This window comes from Sylvia atricapilla, chromosome 7 (genome assembly GCF_009819655.1).
Source record: "Sylvia atricapilla isolate bSylAtr1 chromosome 7, bSylAtr1.pri, whole genome shotgun sequence".
NCBI lineage: Eukaryota > Metazoa > Chordata > Aves > Passeriformes > Sylviidae > Sylvia > Sylvia atricapilla.
Genome location: NC_089146.1, coordinates 6,393,399 through 6,414,401, shown reverse-complemented (window position 1 = coordinate 6,414,401; position 21,003 = coordinate 6,393,399).

Below are 21,003 nucleotides of genomic sequence, written 5' to 3'. Positions count from 1 at the left end.
AATGCAAGATGACCCTGCAGTTACTGGGTACTTTGTGCTGTCAGTAAAGGAATTCCAGTGATAGGAGGATGTGTAAATCCGGTTTTCACAGACATATGGCTGCACTTGAAGTGTCTCTTGAAGTCCTGTGTGGAGTCTTTGTGTAGGGAAATTTCCTTTCTCCTAACGCGTTTTTTGTTTCTTTTAACACTAAAAGAAGGTTTTCACATGAATCTGAACAGTGGGATAAGACACTAGGCTCCCATTTAAAATGTGTTTTATAGCATTTGTCAGAATGGATTTATTTGAGAGTGTGAATTAGAGAAGCCGGTTCCCCAGTACCCTCCTTCATAAGGAGGCTGCAATCTGTCTCTCTATTCACTTAGCATCATAAGAAATTCATTTTCCAGCAATAAGCTTTTTAACTGACTTTTCTTTCTTCTCAGTATTGGAACAATGAAACAAGACCACTTAACATTCGGTCCTATTCAGATAGCAGTAAAGTGCAATGGGCACATCAGTGGGGACATCAATTTTATTCCAAGGGAGAGGCTTTTAGATAGTGTTATATAATACGAGATTGTGAAAATAATAAAACACGAGTACTTCTATTAAAATTTTCTCTGAAGATGCTCCAAAAGCATGAAGAGCCGTCCCTCTGTCCCTTAACACGGGGAAAGAAAGGAAAGCTGGTAGAGGAGCTTCTGGAGAGTAATGGAGAGATTGAGAGCAAGTTGGCAGCAGAGTGGAATTGATAGGTTTTGGCTAAGTCTTCGCTTTTGCTGCCAGGAATTTTCTTTAATTTCAAGATGAACCATGGACAATTCAGCCTGACAGCTCAAAAGGCTGTTGCTGCAGGAGAATGACTGAGCATTCTTGGAAAAACTCTGATCCTGAAAACCAGAATTTGCAATAATATCTAAACCTGAAACATTTTCTTTTTTTGATTCAGCTTATATTGTTGTCATAAATCCTAGTGTACTCGGCAGAGACTACTTGAATGTGTTATCTGGAAAAATCTACCATACCTTCCTGGATAGGCCAACTGTAGAGCCAATGTCTCCTGCTTTTGGTGGTATTTAGGGAATATAAAAGAAATTCTGACCAAGGCTAGGGGAAATGGTGATTTCTAGAAAATATAAACCAAAGGGTTTTTTTGTGCCAAATATATTCCTTGTGTACTTGTCTTGGAACAGAATATGACAGTCAGGCTCTTACTTTAAACCCACATAAAGCAATATTCATGTTAAGCGGTGTATTTTTATTTCCATGAGTTGCAGTTAATGACAGTAATGTGTTATTATCAGAGTGATAATAATACAAATTACTTTTAAAAGAAACCTTGTCGTTAGTGTTATGCTGCAGAGTTGTGCAAGTTGTGCTAAATATTTGTTTGCTTAGATACAGGATAGAATGCAGATAGGTATATTATAAAAATACTTGTAAATATTATATATAACATAAACACTTTCAGTTGCTCAGTTCCATCAAATGTCTAATTTTTTACTGTAGCTGGGAAGTTCTTCTGTAATTACAGCATGTTCCATGCAGCCATTCACATGAAATTTGACGTATGGAGTACTGTTGTGAAGAGCATGTCATTAAAAAAAGCTGTCATCTCTTAATGAAAGCAATGCAGAGCTGGCAGGGGGTTTCTCTGTGGGGTTGTTTGGGAATTTTCTTTGGTCCCTGGTTGTCCTTCTGCTGCATGGTTGCACACTCAGGAATGCTGTCAGGGTCATTCTGTTCAGAGGTGTGTGTTGTTCATCACTCAGTAGCAGTCAAAGTCATCTCCTGTGGACTGTTGGCCAACATCAAACGTCATGTTCTCTGATACCACTGTGGTCATCATGGGCTGGAGAATTCAACTTCATGGACCTTAGGAATCTGAAATTTGGCATCCTTCTTTGTTTATTTAGATTTTATCCTGGTCATGGAATACCCTGCAAAGCTAATCTAGTTTAGGTAGGGTTGTTTCAAAAGGTTTTTTTTTTTTTTTTCTTCTCCCTGTCATGTATTTTATCTAGGGAAAGAATGCCTCTCTCAGTTGGGTCATTTAGAAGTCACATTAAATATTCTCATGTAAGAAGGAGAAATTAAGTATTTTCAGTCAGTTCTGTCAGCATGTTATTCCATTCCATTACTGAAAGGAAAATGCTTCATAGTTCACTAACCCTCCTGGATGCCTCTGTGGGAAATTAACCTTGGAAATCAGCGAGCATTCTCTGAAGCCACCCGATCCTGGATTTCCTCAGTTTGTTGTGACAAATTGCACGGCATGAGATCACCTGTAGGAAAAAGGTGTCCTGGGGAGGTGGTCCTGCAGCAGCAGTGTGTGTTTGCTGTGCACCTTGGGCAGGAGCTGTGTGTGTGCTGTGAGCACCCAGCTCTGCCCTCCGCGCCCTGCCCGAGCGGCTCACACGCCCTCTGTGAGAATCCAGCAAAGAAATGCCGCTGTATCTTTCTTATATAGGACACTGAACCCTGTGGAGATCATGCTGGTTTCTTAGAGGGGTTGTAATCAGCTTTTGATGCAAAGAGAAAATAATGCCTATTTTTAGCTGTTGCTTTTAGTTTTGTTTGCGTTGTCTTGCCTACTAAGAATTAAATTGTCTGCTTCAGAGAGTCCGTTTTTCATTTGTTATCACTGTGCTTGTTCTGCTTATGTGAATTCTTGATGGATGTTATTTAAATTTGGATTTGAAAAATGAAAAATACTGAGGAATCTTTTGAAAGATTTTTATTAACTTACACTGGATGTGCAACTGAAAGATTGCATTTCTCAGCATAAATACTTTGTGCCTAGGCATGAATGTTTTCATGCCTGCTTTGCAAGGTTTGCTATGCATGAAATAATTTGAAATGGATTAAGTTATTTTATTCCTATGTAGTTCTTAGGAAAAATTTTTGCTCTCTTTTTGCTTATCCATTTACAATATAATGCTTGGTTTCTTAGTAGGGATAAATGAAGAATTAACAAGGCCTCATTATCTTAGGAAATACATGATTGTTCTTGCCGTGTTTGAATCTTGCTAAAAAACATGAGATGGAGCTACTTGTAAGCCATAGAGTGAAAATTCCAGAATAATTGTGGACTTGCAGGTCCCCCATGCTCAGTCAGGGAGGTGAGGTGTGTATGCTCCTGGCTGTAAGCATTTTTATATGCTTATATATATTTATATATGTTCCTATAGTACTGTTACTTAAATGAGTAAACTCATTCAAATGTTAAATGCCTTGATGAGTTTGAACTGAAGCATTTCTTAGGAGGAACATCAGCTCAGAGCAAAAACTCCCATAATTTTCTCCTGTTTGGGGGGCGGGAAGTTGCTTCAGCCATTTCATAATACAGTGTGCACTGCAAAGTAAAGCAACAGATGTACTATGCTTGCCTCTCGGTAGTTTATAATTTAAAATTTATAAGGAAATAGTTTTATTTCTATATTAACTTGCAGGCACACTGAGTAATGTAACAAAATCTGCTTCATTTATCAGTCTAACCAGCAAGTATTAAGACTGTCATACTGATGTATAGTGCCTAATCAAAGGAAGAACACCCGGTTTCAGATCAAGATCATTAACACTTCAATGTTTTGTGTGACAATAAATCTTCAATGCATTTTAAGTTCTTTGATATTCCAGTGCAACAATAATCCCCTAGTGGATTTATTAGGATAATTTTATTATTCCTTTCTTCTCAAAGATGATTTGAAAAGCAAATTATAATTATTATATATTTTGGCATTACAATTAAAACAAAACTTCTGAAATATAACAACGTTTTGATGTTATAAATTGTTTCACTTTAAGATCAAAATAGAAGAAAGTCAAAATAGTATCTAAGGGCTGGGGCCTTCCTATTTTAATGAATAATTTCCAAGCCCTAGGTTGCAGATACACTTCATATTTTTCATATAAGCGTTTATGAACTCATCTGTTGTTAGATCTTTGTACTCTAAACCTTTAATTTGGCACAAAGTGTATTAGCTTTTGATGTTTCTCTTTAAGGACACACTGCATCCTTGGTGTTTAGGATTTTGCAGTTCTAATTTCAACTCTAACATCAGAAATTCTGTGCAACATATGGTAACTTGGGCCCAGCAGAAATAGGACCATTGTGCAAAGATGTAAAAATGCCACTCTGCCCCTCTTTAAAAAACAAACATCATCAGGAGGTTTCTCTGCTTGGCCATTCTCCTTACCATGTTCTGACTGAGTCAGAACTCCTGTGAGACTATTCAGGGAAGTGACTGAGATGAGATGCTCCTGATAGCTTATGGTTTGCTGGATTGCAAAATACATCCCGACGTGAAATATTCACTTAGAGCAACCATCTCTCATTACTTGCATTGGTGAAATCCTCAGTTCAAGTTTGCAGAGAAACTGTTTTCCTAGTTAAAATCATTTTCCTGTGAGTCAAAACCAAAAAATTGCTGTAGGTCCTGATTTTAGAGCAAGTTAAGATATTCTTAAATAGTTTTGCAAGTTCTTTCTCCTTTTATTTCCCAAGGAAGTTTGAGTTCTAAGAGGAGAATGTCATGTGGTTTTCCTACAAAGCAAATTTCTAAGCCACAAATTTGAATTTTGAAAAAATCTGAAGCTATGAATTTTATACTTGAAAGTGTTTTATACATATCCTGTACACAACCATAATCTTTGTGTAATTTTCTTAAGAGAATATGTAGCTTATTCAGTAAAATACTGAGGAGTGAAAGAAAGATGCTTAAAGATTTGGTGTGTTTTGAGCCGAGTGGATGTGCAGTAGCATCTTTACAGAGGAAAGATCTTCCCAAGTTGCCTTACCTTCAAACTATCCTTGTTTCTTTTCAAGTATGGTTTTAGGTCAGACAGATGTTTTATGAAATTACTCTTTGGCTGGTGAAGTCAGCATGACTCTGAGGCAGCTGAAGGGGGAAGTGCTAATTTTGGCTTCTTGTGCAGAGCTGAAGGTTGGCCAGGGGGTGTTCTCAACGTGGGGCCGTTGTAGTCAGCTACTATGAATCTACAAGTCCCTTGGCACCACACATTCGAGTGTTTTTACTCATATATCAATGTACAGATGGTCAAGTCATGGGGAGGTGTTACAGAGGGAGTTAAAAGAAGGCTTTTTATTAGCCCATATCTAATGTTTTTTTCACATTAAAGCTATTAATGTGCTATAGCATGATACCGCTGAAACCTTTATAGACTGTCTGTTCCCTGCTCTTTTTTCCCTGAAATCTCTTAATTAAATGAATTTTTACTATAACAGAATCAGAATTAGCAGTAGGTGTGTCCTTCGCTGTGTCTCGGGCTACTCCAAGGTGCACAGATGTTGATGAGGCAGCTGGTAAAACAGGATGCAATCTTCAGAGGTCACATTCACTTTTGGAAGTTCTGGGTTGATCTTTCTTGTCTTGTGACTCTGTCTTGTTTGCCAAAATCAAACTGAAGGTGCAGAACACATTTAAAAGGAAAGAGAATGTGCCTTTAAAATGAATTAATGGTAAAAGCTGATCTTTAATGTCTCAGCCCCCATTTATTGACACTTTCTGGTAAAGGCTAGAAAACCTTGATGATGGACTGCTTGAACAGCTATGTGCAGAGCAAAATATTGTGTGCTGTGCACTTAAGGAGAGATCAAAAAAATGCATCTTTTAATGCAGTTCAGGTTGCCATTTTGCCTCTGAGAGTATGGACCCATTCTCCTGAAGGTTTAGCCCAGGTATAAGGTTTTGAGCTGTGTTTTTCTGTGCTCAGGTGGCCATTCTCCTATCACTTTAGTTCTCATTGCAAAGCTGATCTAGATGATATCAGGTTTTGATATTTGGTGGGGGAAGAGCAAAAGGAACAACTTGATTTTGATGCTGAGATCAGAGATAAAGTCAAGATGGGAGTGAGAAAAGCAAACATGCTTTTCTTTTTTTGCTGTTGGTTACAGATTAAAGCTGGCTTGATTTTTTTGGAGGGTTTGTTTGTTTTTCTTAGTTTTTATTTTGGTTTTTTTTGTGTGTTTTGGGTCTTTTTTTTTGTTCCTTTTTGTTTTTTTTTCTCCTAGTTTTCAGTAAATGACTTAGGTAAACCTAAGTCTCAATGTCGTGCCTAGCTAGAATACTTGGAATAACTCTGGGATAACCAGATCTAGAACGTGTCTTAAGAGAGCAATGGAAGACATTAGGAAATAAATAATCTAGAAGTGGTAATGAAAATAGTTAATTCTGTGACATTGGGGTAATGGCAGCAGGCAAGTTATAAAATTAACTGAAAAAGCTTTTGTGTATTAAACTTATTTCATTGAGTACTTGGAATTTGATCCCTGGCTGAAGAATGCACTGGTTTCTCTTATGGGCAGATGGTTTGCAGTGTAAGACCATGTGTGATGAATGATGGCCAGAGGTGGAGGGAGGACTAGGGAAAAGGATAATCAATGACAGGAATAAAGAAAAGGACAAACCCAACCAGCATAACTATTGAAAGGGCATAATGCCATAAGCTTGGATCTAAGGCATTATTTTGCTAAGTTCTATTAATATTTATTTTGTTAAGTATAAAGTAAACACCATTTGTAGGAACCATTCTCATTATGGTAAAGTATCTATTTTTCATTCATTAATAAGATTAGTTCTGTTTATTCTCCTTTTCTCTATTGCTGTGCTTTGATTCTGGCTTTTTTGCACTTCAAACAATTTCAGTTAAAGGGCAACAAAGGATTTTTTTAACCTTTCTAAAGATCATGACAGTGTCCAACGATTAATTTTACTAACTAATAATAATATTTCATGTAATTCACTGGGAATGAAAAGGTTGCATTGTGATTTTGTGTAGCATGAGGTGATGTTGAAAACAGCAGTTTAGGAAACGGATTTCAAAAGCCAAACTGAGATCTTAGGACTGTCCAACAATATAGAATTCCTTAAATATCTTTCTCCTGTATAAAGTTAAGGTGTGGCATTCAATGAAGTTCGTGGAAGTTGGAAGGTTTTACTGCTGTACAATCTCGCACCTATTGCAATTAGAAGAATGATGATATTTTTAGTTAATAAAAATGTAGTTTTCATTCAGTTTGGACTTGTACTATGGATACTTCATAAATTACTCATGTTGAAAAAATATATTAGAGACTGTAAATTTTTAGAAGCTGAAGCATATTCCCTACTTCTGACTATAAATAAGGAATATCGTACACAAAATGAATTATTCTGAACCCCCGTTTGAGGCCTTCAGAGTAAACCTTACTGTTCTCATGGTATCAAAACTGGAAGGTGCTATCCTGTATCTTTTCTCTTAATTATTGTTGTTTAGAACTTTTATTATTATGGATTACTCAAATAATCCACAGGAATAATAGAATAGGCAGGATGATAGGATGATACGGCAGTAGATTTTTAAAATAATTCTTTAATTATGCGCCATGACTTGAGAAAGGAAAACATTTAAATTATCAATCATATTCTTGAACTAAATCTTGATATCAATACAGAAGGTTACACATGATTTCAAATGTATAACCTTTGACTGTATGTTTAAAATACATTAATTATAAGTACATGAAAATAGTCCAATGACAATAACCATGGTAATTGTAGTTTATGAATTCAGTCTTTTGGAGTGGATAAATTAAGCAAGCAGAGACAAACTAATGAGGAAGCATTCACAGAATGCAAAAATTGTGCCTAATACGAAGTAAACAAGTATAGGCCCTATTCTTTATCTACTTGATAAATTTTAAAGAAGGCAAAAAGTTAAACCCAAGCATGTTAATACAGCACAAAATTGATCTAATTGAATATTCTGAAGATAAATTATATGGTGGATTCAGTGGCACTCAAACTGAGTGTATTAGTTTGCCCCAAGCTAACTAATACCAAAGGAAAAACCCCTGGGGAGAGTAGTGAAAGGCCCCAAAGTTCTGTGTGGAGAGTTACAATGAAAAGGGAGTTTACAAACCTAAGTCTCATGTTGGCAGCTGCTCTAATTCTGTAGACTCCATCCATTTCCCCAGTGCAGTGTTTTGGTGGATGCATGGTTATCATCTAAATAATCTTGGACTTCCTCCTAATTGTTCTGACTTTTTTACTGTGTGAAGACAGTTCTGGGTGAAGCATTGTTTGCCTTGCTCTGGTTTTCATAGCTTTGCTCTGGTACCTTCATGTGGTGCCCACTGTGCCCAGAATTCCAGGGAAATGTCTTCTTTGTGGCAGTATTTCCTAAAGTGAATGTCTATCGTGTATTGGTCAGGCTGACCTGGAATATATAGGACAGAATAACTCACTTGGTTTGCCTAGTAGCTTGGAAGATAATAAACGTGATGAACAAATCTCTAGTAACTCTAAATTGAGTTTACCTCGATGTACTGAGATGAGAACAAGTCAGAGGGGTTCAAGAAGAGACTGTAAGAAAAGTTCTTGAATGCTGACCTCTTAGATGTTGATGTGAAATGAGGAGACAGGGGAAGGAGGCAGCTCTTAGGAACAGAATTATTCCATTTATCCTCTATATGCCTGTTTAAGTACTGCCTTCCCTTAGAGGAGTAACTCAAGCAAACACCTGTTGGATGCCATTGTGTTTTCATGGATGATTTAGGGATCGCTGCCCATTTCTAGTGATTTTGTTCAGAAGTGGTTTAAAATGTACAGTAGTGTAGACAGAAAGTCAAGCTAGAGCTGCTGTGACAGTGCTTTCATCATCTGTCAGCATCATGAGTGTTGTGAGCTAAACCTTGAATTTTATTTGAACTGCCTGATATCTGCCAAGGGGCAGGATATCATTGCTAGAGAGATATCCTCTCATCTTCTGTGACTACATCCCCAGATAGATGTAAGGACTGTTTGGTATCCAGAGGTGAACTGCACTGGACCTTTACAAGGCATAGAAATCATCCATCCATCTCCCCATCCTTTTAAGGAAAAGGATTCTGAGCAGAGGGTCCTTTGACAATGCAGTGGAAACTGTTTGGAAAAATTTGCTTTAATATTGAGATTCTGACTAAAGGTTTTTGCAGAGGAAAGGTTTTTTTAGGGGAATGGTCAGGTGGTTGTTCTAGTATTTCGACACAAGGTTATAAAAAGAGGAAGACTACTGTATCAGTATACATGAAGTGAATTAAAAAGTAGATTAAAGGAAAAGTTCAGAAGTCAAAGCTGGAGAGAGGTTCAGAGTAACCCAAAATTGCCATCCAATATTTTGGGGAGGAGAGTCATGATCTTTCTGAAATATTACTGTGCATGTACTCCCTAACTAATACATTGAGTCTGTTAGACAAAATCAGACAGTGAATTTTTAACACAGAAGGACTTTGAGAACAGCTCTGACACCCAGAGGAAAGAAAAGGCTTTATGGAAATTTTATATCTTAGAATCACTGTTAAAGTAGAAGTGCTGCTTTGTTAGTGAGAAATGTCAGTGAAATTTAAAATAATTGTGTATTCCTGAGAAGTGCCACTACAGTAAATCCCCTTTGTGGAATAGTTAAGTTACAATGAAATTTGGTGCTGTGCGGTGGTCCCTTGTTCTGGTACTTAAACTCTTTGGGGAACAGTCCCCATAAGGAGTGGTGATTTGGTGGTGGCCAAGAAATGTATCACCTGTATGATCCAGGCAGAGAAAAATTAAAGCAAGAAATGCTGTGAAATACACATCTTTGTACATACCTGAAAAGAGACTTGTATGTGATATGCAGGCAGATACCAGCTTTAAATTATATTTAGTCAGTCAATGTCAGGATTAACATACAGATCTTTATCTGCAGAGGTGCATTCAGGCTTCTTGTATTTTCCTGTCCATTTGTTTCAGTGTAGCAGTGTGAGATCAAAGCCCAAGGCTTTGCAGACTGGCTCCTCATTTGTGCCCCTGGGTGTATGATCATTGTTTGATAGAGAAAACAGGCAGACATGAGAAATAGTGAGAATTCCAGCACAGGGGCTCCTGCTGCATGTGCTAAAACATCTATTGCATTGGCTGGAGGCAGGCTTTGAGGATTTGCTTCCAAGCACCTAATTTCTCTGAAATGCTGTTATTTTCTCTGTATGTGCCTCTGTGGTTATAGCTGCAAACAGTTTGGGCTGAGTAGTATTCATAGGTTTGATTGTTTCCTGCTCCCTCTGACTTTAATGGTGCACAAGCAGACCTAAATGTCTTAATAATGAATTATTGCTGGGTAATTAATCAGCTTCCCCTGCTTTAGACAGTTGCCTCCTAGAACTTACCATAATTCACCTCCATCAGCCAATACATACAGACATTAATTGCCTCATAATATTGTCAAGAAGATGTCAGGTAGTACTGAAAGGGTGTGACTGCATCTCTTTGATCTAAGCAAAATTTGTTAGTGTTTTGCCCCTAATCTCATTCTACACATTTATCTTGCCAGTGCCATGAGCTGGACTGAGGACACATCATCAGGGTGCAGTCAGGAGCAATCTGTCCAAATGAGCAGTGATTTCAGATTTGCAATGGGAAGTGAGTAATTCCCCAGCAGGTAAGTCACAAAACCAGTTACTGACAGCTGGGACAGTGGAAATTCTCCTTTTAGTGGCCTTGTTTTAAGCACCAAGATGAAAATATAATGCATGCTTAGAAGGTGCAAACAGTGTCTACTCTCATTCCACTCAGTGAAATTTGCTCAGCTTCACCTTGGAGCACTGGAGATACTTTAGTATTTCAAAGAGTATATAACTATTTGCCCAGTATTTGGAAAAGCTACTTAGATTTAGTGGAAATGTTTCTATTTCAGACCTGAAACACTTTGATACTTTAAATTTTATTAGTGTATTGAAGTTCATTGACACTGGAAAAAGTGATCCTGCTTCTTCAATTAATAATACCACAGTAATTGCCTTTTTATTAATCTTTATTTGGATGTCTCCCTGTCCCTATGGAACAATGTGTTTGAAGATGCAATGAGGTAGAATACTGGAAGGAAAAGGCCAGACTAAATATTCATTGAAATAAATAGGCCTCTTCCCCTTGACTTCAAAGAACAAAAAAGCCTAATTAAATACAATTGAGGGGAAGAGAAAAAAAAATGAGAACCTTTGATTTGAACACACTTTGGAGCAGAACATGGAGAGATAAAAGAATGATCTTTGTGAGATGAATAAGTTGCCTCTCCTGTTGCATTTGTTTTGGGGGTGGGTGACTCATTTCTTGAGGATTTTATTTTTAAAAGTTGGATTTGACTTGGTTGATACTCCTTTCAGCATCTAGATTTTCTATTTTGGCTTGTATTTTCCATACAACAACAATGTTGTTAGAGCAGATAGCTGGTCCTGCAGTATAGGCAGATCTCACAAGGGAAGGAGGATAAGGAAATACACTAGAAAGGACAATATTAAAGATTTTAGCAAGTTTGACCTCTTGGTGATTGAAGCAAATTGTCCCTCAAGATCTTGTGGGAGCTGTTTTCAAGTGAAGAGAGCACATGAGTCACAAGCACAGTGTAGTTCTCTGACTAATTCTAAACAGGGTAAAGAAGGAGCCCTTTCACCATCATGCCTGGATTTGTATCTGGAAATAATATCTGTGGAAAAAGATTGTGGCTGTTCTGAAGGAATCATGTGCAAGGCACCCCAAAATCTGCATTGGCTGATGTGTTGCCTGTCCTCCCTCCTCCCAGTATTTTCAGTCAGTGTGTCAGAGCCTTTCTTGGCACGTGGGACGTTCCTTGAACTGTTGAAATGGTTCCTTGCGACTCCCTGGTTCTTGACAAAAAGGTAGGAGCCGTTGTAAATTGCCATGATCCACAAATCCTTGATATTCTCCAGGTCATCCCCATGCATCCTTTGAGGAGGAAGGACAAACCTCATTTCCTCCACTTCCAAGGAGTGAGTACTGTGTGTTGTATATTCCCTTGGCGTGTTTGTCACCTTTACTCAGGGTGAACTTGCAGGATTTGTTGCTGTAAGGATTTGTTGCAAACTTATTCACAAGAAATGTTGTGTGTACCTATTAGAGTTTTATGTGAGTTAGGGATTTGGCAAAGGTGAAAGGTCAACAGAATTGTTTAAGTGGGAACTAATTTTTGAGTGTAGCAGACCAACCTCTGCATACTACACATAAGAATACCTGTAAAAACCTTTCCCTTTTTCATTTGCCATTATGCACTGGTTCAGCTTGCCATGGAAAAGACCCCACAGCTTGTATTTGGAGAGGAGCCTGCTTTTCTATAAAATAACAAGGAATATTTTACTTTTGAAAGAAAGAGACAAAAACATGCCTTTTTTTTTTTAATGGCCTGTTCTTAGTTATCAGATTAACAACATTTTTGGAGGGCTACTCAAGAAGGTATTAAGTGTAAAAAATATAAATAAATGTATACTTACTTTTAGAAAACTTTAAAGAACTAGAGACTAATGAAGTAACACTTTCCTTCTGGGTGTATCACCTTTAGTTACTCCTCCAGACAAGCTGCAGCTGTGCCATATTACATTGCAGGGGCAGCTCTGGGCCCTGCTGCTTCCCCAGGGGTTTTTGGCAGGTGACTCTTGCTGAGGTAATTTAATAATTGTGCTTCTGCCTTAGGGATCCCCAAAAGGTCTGTCTCCCACATACCTGCATGGTGCAAGAGTGTATTTCATTTGCATATGTTCTTCTTTTCTGTCCATGATTAGTCTTTGTACAGGTAAAGGAGGGGTTCTAACACTGTTAATTAATGAAATGGTGGACATACTGATGTAATTTATACAAAGTGTTTGTTAGATATTTTCTAGACTGCTATTTTGCCTGTGTGATCTTTACTATTTGAGGGAAACTTTGATACTGCTGATGGGCCTTGAGTTATTTTTATTTCTTGGCCAGACCATGCTTCCACTGTCTGTCTACTTGTTGTCCCTTTAATTTTAGCCCATAGAGGGTTAAACTGAACAGCTTTATTATATAAATTATAAATATTACATTTATAAATAATATAGATGTTTATTGTATATTTTTCTATAATTTAATTTTATCCTCTACAGGGCTAAAATTTGGATGGTGAGTGCTCCTCCTTCAGGAAAAGCTGGTGATGGAACAAACGAGGTGCAGCTGGGATCAATCAAGGTTTGTGTTAGAAAGAGTGGAAACACCTGCAGCTGGACCAAGTGCCTTCATCACAGCAGAAAGTTCCTGAGCTCCTTCCCTCTGCCACCTTCACATGATGGTAGGAAGACTTGACAGAGTGAGTATGAAACAACGACACCTGAGCGTTCAGTGTCTGTGGGTGAGTAGAATTTGATATGAGTTTTGTTATTTTATTGAACAAAATGTTGTAGCTGATCTATCAAATGTAGTAGGTTTGAAGAAAGGGCCTGGAAATGGCGTGGAAATGATTCTGTAGGAAGAAGTGCTGTATAAAACAGGGTAAAAAAAGTGTGAACTGGCTGCTGAAGATTGATAGCGGAGATTTTTTTGTCTTGCTTGTTGCAGTAGTGATTCCATGTGGTATATTTTGGTGCTTTTTAGTTTAGATTGCTTTACAAGTATGAAGTTTGTCTTGCTCTCTCCTTGTTGGGCAGCTTTGTGGCCATGATACTCAGTAAATGTTGAGCTTTTGTATGTTGATTTATGCTGTTGGTTGGGGGTTATTTGTGGGGTTTTTTTCTGCCTGAGATCTCAACCATTAACAAACAAACATGTGCTGGACTTCTGCTTTGTGCATAAACATCCAAAGTGGAGAAAGGCCTTTGATATTCCCTGTATTTCTGGTATGAAGTAGATATAAGTGGTACAGTTCTGTTTGCTTTCTTAAAGGCTCTTTTTTTCCTGTGGGTTACTGTTGGGCAGCTGCTTGGCTGAGAAGTTCTTGAGAATGTGTTTTGTGAGAGTGTGGGAAGTAAAACAGCACCTGGTAAAAACAACTCCAGGACTCATTTTTCCCACTTGTAATGATAGTTTGTTTGTTTACTTAAATGGGCTCGTATTTATGACCAAGGTTTTTTTCTTCTTATGGTTAAGAGCTTTTTAGCTTACACAAAAGGATTTCTTACTGTAAAACCATGAAAAGGACTCACTTCTTGAAACTTAGCCTACATAGAACTGAAGTGTCTCATTGGAAAAAGCCTCCTTTCAAATTAAACCTAGAAATGCCACCAGTCCTCTGAACCCCACATTTGTAGAGGGAGTTACTTAAGAACTGTGCTTAAATAAATTAAACATATGTATTTGATAAATCATATTTTAAAACACCACCTAAATATTATATAATTGGTTGAGATAAAGGAATATTTTAAAAATTGTTTTAATAACTTTAAGAAACTTTGCTGACAAAACTCCTGTAAGGATTTGCTGATGTGTGAAATAAAGGTAATAGCTGCATCCTGTTGTTCATAAGGAATAAGCAAATTAGTTATCTCACAGAGAATATTCTAGTGTTGATTTGAAATCCATTGCTTAGAGGCAGATGGGTGGTGGATTGTGGCTCTGGAGGAGTCTGGATGTGCTCCCCAGCCTGTATAAATTGTGTATACCCTGTGTCTTGAGGAGGAGCAAGCCAGAGCTGCCTGGGTGCTGGTTTGGAGCAGGAGGAGGGGCTGTTTGTGTGCCCACACCTTGCATGTGGGGCTTTCCCTCCTGTCTGCCAGATGGTTTGGAGCTTTGTGAGCATCAGACTGTTTGCTTCATGTTTTAAGCTAAGGTTTACTTTGGTCTTTCTCCAAAAGCATCATCCAAATTCTTTAGTGTAAACCATTAAGGAAACCCAGGAATACTACACCAGAATAATGTACTAATGTAGTTCTAGGAAGGAACTCACACTTGAGTGTTTCACTGAGGCTAAGAAAGGTCTGGAATTTGGCACTTAGGCAGAAATGTGCTTCCTTAGAAACAGTGGTGCCTGGTTTGTTCTCTCCTTGCTTTCCACACCACTTCTGAAAGCTGTCTGAGCCAAGGCAGTTCTCTTACACCTTTCTCCTGTTCTCCTAATGAGTAGCACATGGTTATTGAATTGCTATGGCTCTGGGAACTCCTCCCACCAGTGCTGAAGAATCACCAGGTGACTCAAAATGCAAAATTTAACTGTGGCCTGGGTTGTGGCTGTGAACAGGGTGTCCTTTCAGAAGGTGGGCTGCTTGGTAAAGCAGAGGATGAGAACATACCTTGCAAATGAATGCCTGTTAGCTGGATTTTTATGTGGCTGGTTGGAAAATGCCACTGTCTTAGCAGTAACTGAAACAGTAGGGCTTGCACGTACAACAGAGGAGGCAGAGGAGAAGGCAAAACTAAAGGGAATAAATTGCCTCTCCTGTTGCATTTGTTTTGGGGGTGGGTGACTCACTTCTTGAGGATTTTATTTTTAGAATTTGGATTTGACTTGGTTGATATTCCTTTCAGCATCTAGATTTTCTATTTTGGCTTGTATTTTCCATGTTGACTTCAATTATCATAGTGTCAAAAAGTCAATATGCCTTTGCAGAAGTAAGAGGTTTGCCAAGGTGTTTTTTAAAAGTGCTTGAGTCCAGGGAGGAGAAATAGAAGAAAATAAGTAAATACTGTTGCAGTTTGTCTACTTAAAAGCTCTTTTTAATTTTTTTTTTTTTTTTACTGCATTGATTGCTGAGTTTAATCAGAGTCCAAATAGATTTCAAACCTTCTCTCCAGTTTTAGGAAGCTTGGAGATGGCAATTTCAACATTACCTCATGGTGTTGGCATGGTCTCTTTACAGGAAGGCTAAATGGTACATTAGAATCTGTGTTTCTCCAGAAGCATCAGTACTTTATGGTACTGTGGAAAACTTCAACTCATTACTGTGCCAACCCATCACAGTTAATTTTTTTGGCAAAATGAATCCATAACAAACTGTTTCAATCGATTTCTTATGCAAATTCTGCAGTAGGTGTTGATTGGCTCAGCCTGCCTGGAAGAGTGGAGACTGCCCCATTTGTTGTCCTTGGGGACAGTCATGGCTGGGTTATTTCTGTGGGCCTGTGAGCTCACAAGATGTCCTTCAGCTCTTACCCTGACTCAGATCAGCATCAAGAACATCACGACATAATAGTTAATTTATTTTAAAATATTTTAATGTATTTGTCAACCTGTATGCTGCTGCATAAATTCCTTAGGAGCCTTTATGGAATGCTGAGCACAGTTGTAGAAAATGAGTTTTGCAGGTGTGGATTGGTAGCATTGCAGTTTGCCCTGCAGTGTGTTTTAGTCTCCTCTGTGAGTGTTTTCCCACCACTCACCTGGCTGTAATATGTATAAGTGCCTAAGTGAGCAGTTATTTACCCGTGGCAAGTCTGTTGTACATAAACTCAGGAAATTGTACACCTCCTGGCTCTATTTACCTTGATCTTATTCCATAAAATATTCATGCTGATAATCTGTGCAGCTCAGAGGCACTGAAAGATGATCTGCAAAAAGAGGGAATACTTGCTCTGAACTCTATGGAGGCCCTCAGGAGTCATTCTGATTCATGTCTAGGGATTTCACAAGGATTTGACATGCTTGATCTTTAGCTTGTAATTAATTGTCAGAGCTGCTATCAGCTTTAGAAATGGGTTTCTACTAACTGGCCAAAAATAGCAATGTTGGGCTTTGAAACTGTTGCCTTTTATGTGTGAAATCAATTGCACCAAGAGCATGTTCTTTTCACGAGTAACAAAAAGGATCCTGTTCTGTAATGTCATCCCATTTGTTAGAAAATGTTAGCACCTCTCATTTCACAAGGCTTTTTTTTTGGTACATGGCAAGGATGCATTAAATTTAGTCACGTGCAGAAAGAAACCTGCAGCTGGATACTGCTTCAAAAGTTACTAGGTATATGGGATTTCTCTGTATTTTAACACTTATTTTAATGCAATACATTAAGCCGATCAAATGATGAAAGAGCTCTGGTTATTGAAAGTCCTCTTGCCACCTCATCTCTCCTACTGTCAGTGTATGCCTGATAGTTAATAATAGCTTGAAACTGGGATCGTTTCAAGCTATTTTTTTCCCATTTCCCTCTTGGTTACAATAATAAGAATAGGTTCTATTAGGGGAGTCTTTCTGCCTGTGAGTAAATTGGTGTTTAGTGAAGAGAAAATGCATGCAGTGGTGGAAACTTAGCAGAGCTTCCTGCTCCTGCTGCACTGCTCATCATCCCGTTTATCCATGGGGAAGGCGGGTTGGTGGCAGTGTCTCTCTTTAGGATATCATTACCTGACTCAGGGAGATCTGCCTGATGGTCCCACCCCAGAATGGTCCATAGGAAGCCTGGCAGGCTGTCAATTTCTCGCTTAGCCCAAGGAATCCAAGGGGCTAAAACTATGAGGATATGTTCTGTCTGTGTTAGATGATAGACATAATCTGTGTGTTTTCACAAAGATGTGACATGGACCTTGTTAAGCCCAGCAGATGTTTTAGTCCTGGCTCTCATACTCTGAATGTGAGAGCTGGCACGTGCTGGTGGTGTAGTGCATATCCTCAGAGGAGAGAAGGTAATTTGACAGCTCACTTTTACCCTCTTCAATGATGTTGACTCTTCTGGCATCTGTTTGTTGAGAATGTGGCTTCTCATATGGAAAACTGAGACTTTTTGTGGTAAAAATAAGGGTTTCTTTTCCTGGTTTGTTTTTCTTTTTTTCTGGCTTGGGTTTGAAGAAAGAAATACTTGAATGTAGTATTAATGTGTTTAATTTCTAAGCTTTATTTGGAAACTTTGAAAAGGTGAAAATACGTAAGCATTGTTGAAGGAAGAAAGCTTTATTGTTTGATGTATTAAACTGTTCTTTTCTTTCTGAGAATCTGTGTTTTTAGAGATACCAGGCAGTACTTTTTCCTTTAGCAGCAACAGAGTCCTGCTGCCTGTCTCAAGAGAAACCAAAAAAGGTAAGATAAGAACTGTTGAGATAAGATAGGTGGCACTTCTGTCAGTTCTCAATAGCTGGTGAACCAGATGAGGAACTGCACAAAACTGAAAACAAACAAGCAATGTTGCTCTGTCCCTGTCCCCTAAGTCCAAAAAATCCTCTCAATGCCCTCAAGCTGCTGTCTTTGTGAAGGGAATCTTTTCTCCCGAGTGGAAGTTTAGAGAATGTTTTGTTGTACTGGTTATGTTAATTAAAGTGATCTTTGTTTCACAGGACAGGAATTCAGAGGGCTGTCCTGCTCTGCATAATTACCTGTCACAACAAAGAGAATGTATTAAGATGGGAAACTGTTATGGGTGTAAAATTCTATTTTATCTGCAAGGTATATCAGCAGTGTATTTCATAGAGCTTGATTGTATCCAAGATTTCAGGGGGCTCCTGGTGTCAGGTGAGAATACTTCTTTATGGAAAGCCCTTGGTCTTTTCCTATTGATATTGGTGAGCCAACAATACTGTTTTTTATTGCTTTTTGTAGCAAACCAAGTGTGAAACGTGAGATCTAACAGCACTGCCTAAGCATCTCTGGCAGCCTCATGCAGCGGTTTTAATCGTGGTTGGTAAGATGACAGCACTTTGCTGCTGTGTGTCAGGTATCCGTGTAAGGTGGGTTATCTTTGCTCAGGTACCTGGATACTTGTTCTTACAAGAGATACAAATAATGCATTCAAGAATTTGGGACATCTGGGACATTTTATCTTGCACCTGGAGAAAAAGGTCAACTGCTCCACAGCCTGTTTCTCTTAAATAGCAGGAAACCCCAGCACGGACTGAAGATTTGATCACCATTAAAATACATCAGTTCATCTCTAACGTAGCTTTAGTTATGTAGGTTTTAGTTTTGTACATAAAGATCTAACGTAGCTTTAGTTAGGTAGGTTTTAGTTTTGTACCTAAATACATAACTGCAGATGGATATTTAAGTACTCCTAGTGTAAATATAAATATACAGATGCACACACTAGGCATACATATGCATGCCTACAGCTGCAGAGAAAATTTATAGCAGGCAAAGGACTTTGTGATACACTGAAATGAATGGCTTTATTAAGATATTAGCTCCTCCTTAAAAACTACTGAGAAGTAGAACTTTATGAAAGAACTGCCTGAAAGACTGAAACTGGGATTTCAAATTAATGTGTATGGATAGTCAATATGAACTCAATTCTGAAACCTAAGAGTCTCTATAAAGATCTGTTGAACTGTGTTCATATATAATCACTGTTTTCTCATGTCCCAAGGTTTTTTTTTATTAGGCTTTGTCATTGTGCTGTTTTAGGAAGGTTAGTATTTAGTGCAATTTAGCAGTCTTAAGGAAAACAATTGTTTTAATAGAAGACATTTCTCCCACTATTTTAAGAGGAAAAAATGGTCTTGTGTCAATGGTATAGACTCTTATCCTCCTGCTTCAATATTCAATTATTTTGGTTGTTCTAACTTTTCAGCATCATGTGTATATAAAATTGGTCTCTTAAGATGGGTGAATGATAGGTTTTTTTTAAAGTTTTGCTCAATTGTACTTTCAAATTTTTCATTCAGCTTCTCTTGGCTTGACTGGGTCTGCATACACAAGTGCATGAACTGATCTGTTATTATTAGCAAGTGCTGGTTCAGGTTTTCCCCTTTTACTCTTTGTGGCCTCTAAATTTTTCTTGTGTGCTGTCTTTGCAAACCAGTTTTTCTGCTTGGTCACTTTAAATCACCCAGTGTAACAAACCTGAGTATGACAAATGTATGCATTAGGGAATGTGTCTGGCTGGTTGTAGCCATCAAAATGGGTTTCACATGTTAGACATTTGATAGTATAGCTACAGTTCTCAAACCTTGCTTTTGCCAGTGTCCTTGAGTTCAGCTTTTTAAAGTCGCAATGAGTTACTGACTAGTTGGCATTTAAAAATTTATCCTCACAGGCCACTGTAGGCTTTGTTCTGATAAATACTTGTCCAAACATCCCCATTTTTTTTTCAAGACATAAAATGTGACACAGAGTGCTGTGCCCATTATCTCCCACCTAGAGTTGTTTGGGTTTTTTTTTCCTTTGGGAGAAACTCCAACCATTTTATTCATTGACCTGGTAAATACTTTATCAATATATTAAGGTTCTTTTATTGCGTGGATTTTTTTTTTTTTAAGTTTAAAATAAAAATCAGGGAAGTATTCTGTATTGTATGATTTATATGGTTGGTTCTACTCCAGAAGAAAGCTTAATTGTTGAAATACTTCTGCGTTCCTGTGTTCTGATTTTTTTGAGTAGTCTGTGCTAAGTCTTGAGCAGAAACTTGCAGAAGAGCCACAGGATTGAAGGAGAGCAGAACTGACAGAAAGTAAAGCTCTCTTGGGAAATCTGATCGTAGTTAAGCAAGTGCAGCAGAATTTGAGCAATGCTGCGTAGTCCATTTGTTCATGTGTGGATCCCAGGGTGCATGAGACTGGAACTGGGAGCCAAGATTGTTTAGAGATGTGTCTGTGAGAGAAGCCAACTGCAATCTACTGGTTTCTGGTGACTTTAGAGGTACTGATCCAGTGTCTGTCCTGTCTTGTACTGGAGCAAACTATTGATCATCTTGGCCAAAAGAATGTTGCTGCTTTGCAGAACTTCCCCAAACTTTAGGGAACAGTGTGACTGTCATTAAGAAGGAGATGCAAGGTGCTATTCCAAGCACTTTATCTTGGTTTTAAATCCTGAGTTCATGGGGGTTTTTTTGCTAGAGAGTAGGAGAGCTTCATGTATGTCTTGAAACTGCTGGTGGTGGATAGGCTTTTATTTATTTAATGAGAGCAGTGCATGTTACAGAGCTGATAGCAAAGGGATGAGGACTGGAAATATTTTTTACTGGAGATCAACATGCTGCTGTATTGTTGGGAGAAAGTGGAGATTGCTTTGCCAGCACCATCTGGGAACCTCTGCTTGGCTATATGGCAGACAGCTCTTTTGTGAATCAGGAGAATTGCCTTTGGAATAAAGCCTCTTGGTGGCAGCTTCTTTTAATCCCCTGCACTGACAGAATTGCTCCATCTTGCCCTCTTAATGCAGCTGTGTGTGCCAAATCTGCCTGAAGGGATCTGCATGCAGGAGAGAAGGAAATGGTGATGCCTCTGAAAGGTGCTTGCTTTCTTTTGTGAGACAAAATAAACTTTTGGTGGCTTTGTGGGGCTGCAGCTGGCACTCTGGGGTTATATATTCTTCTTATATAAATGTAATACGCACTTCGAATTTATTGTTAGA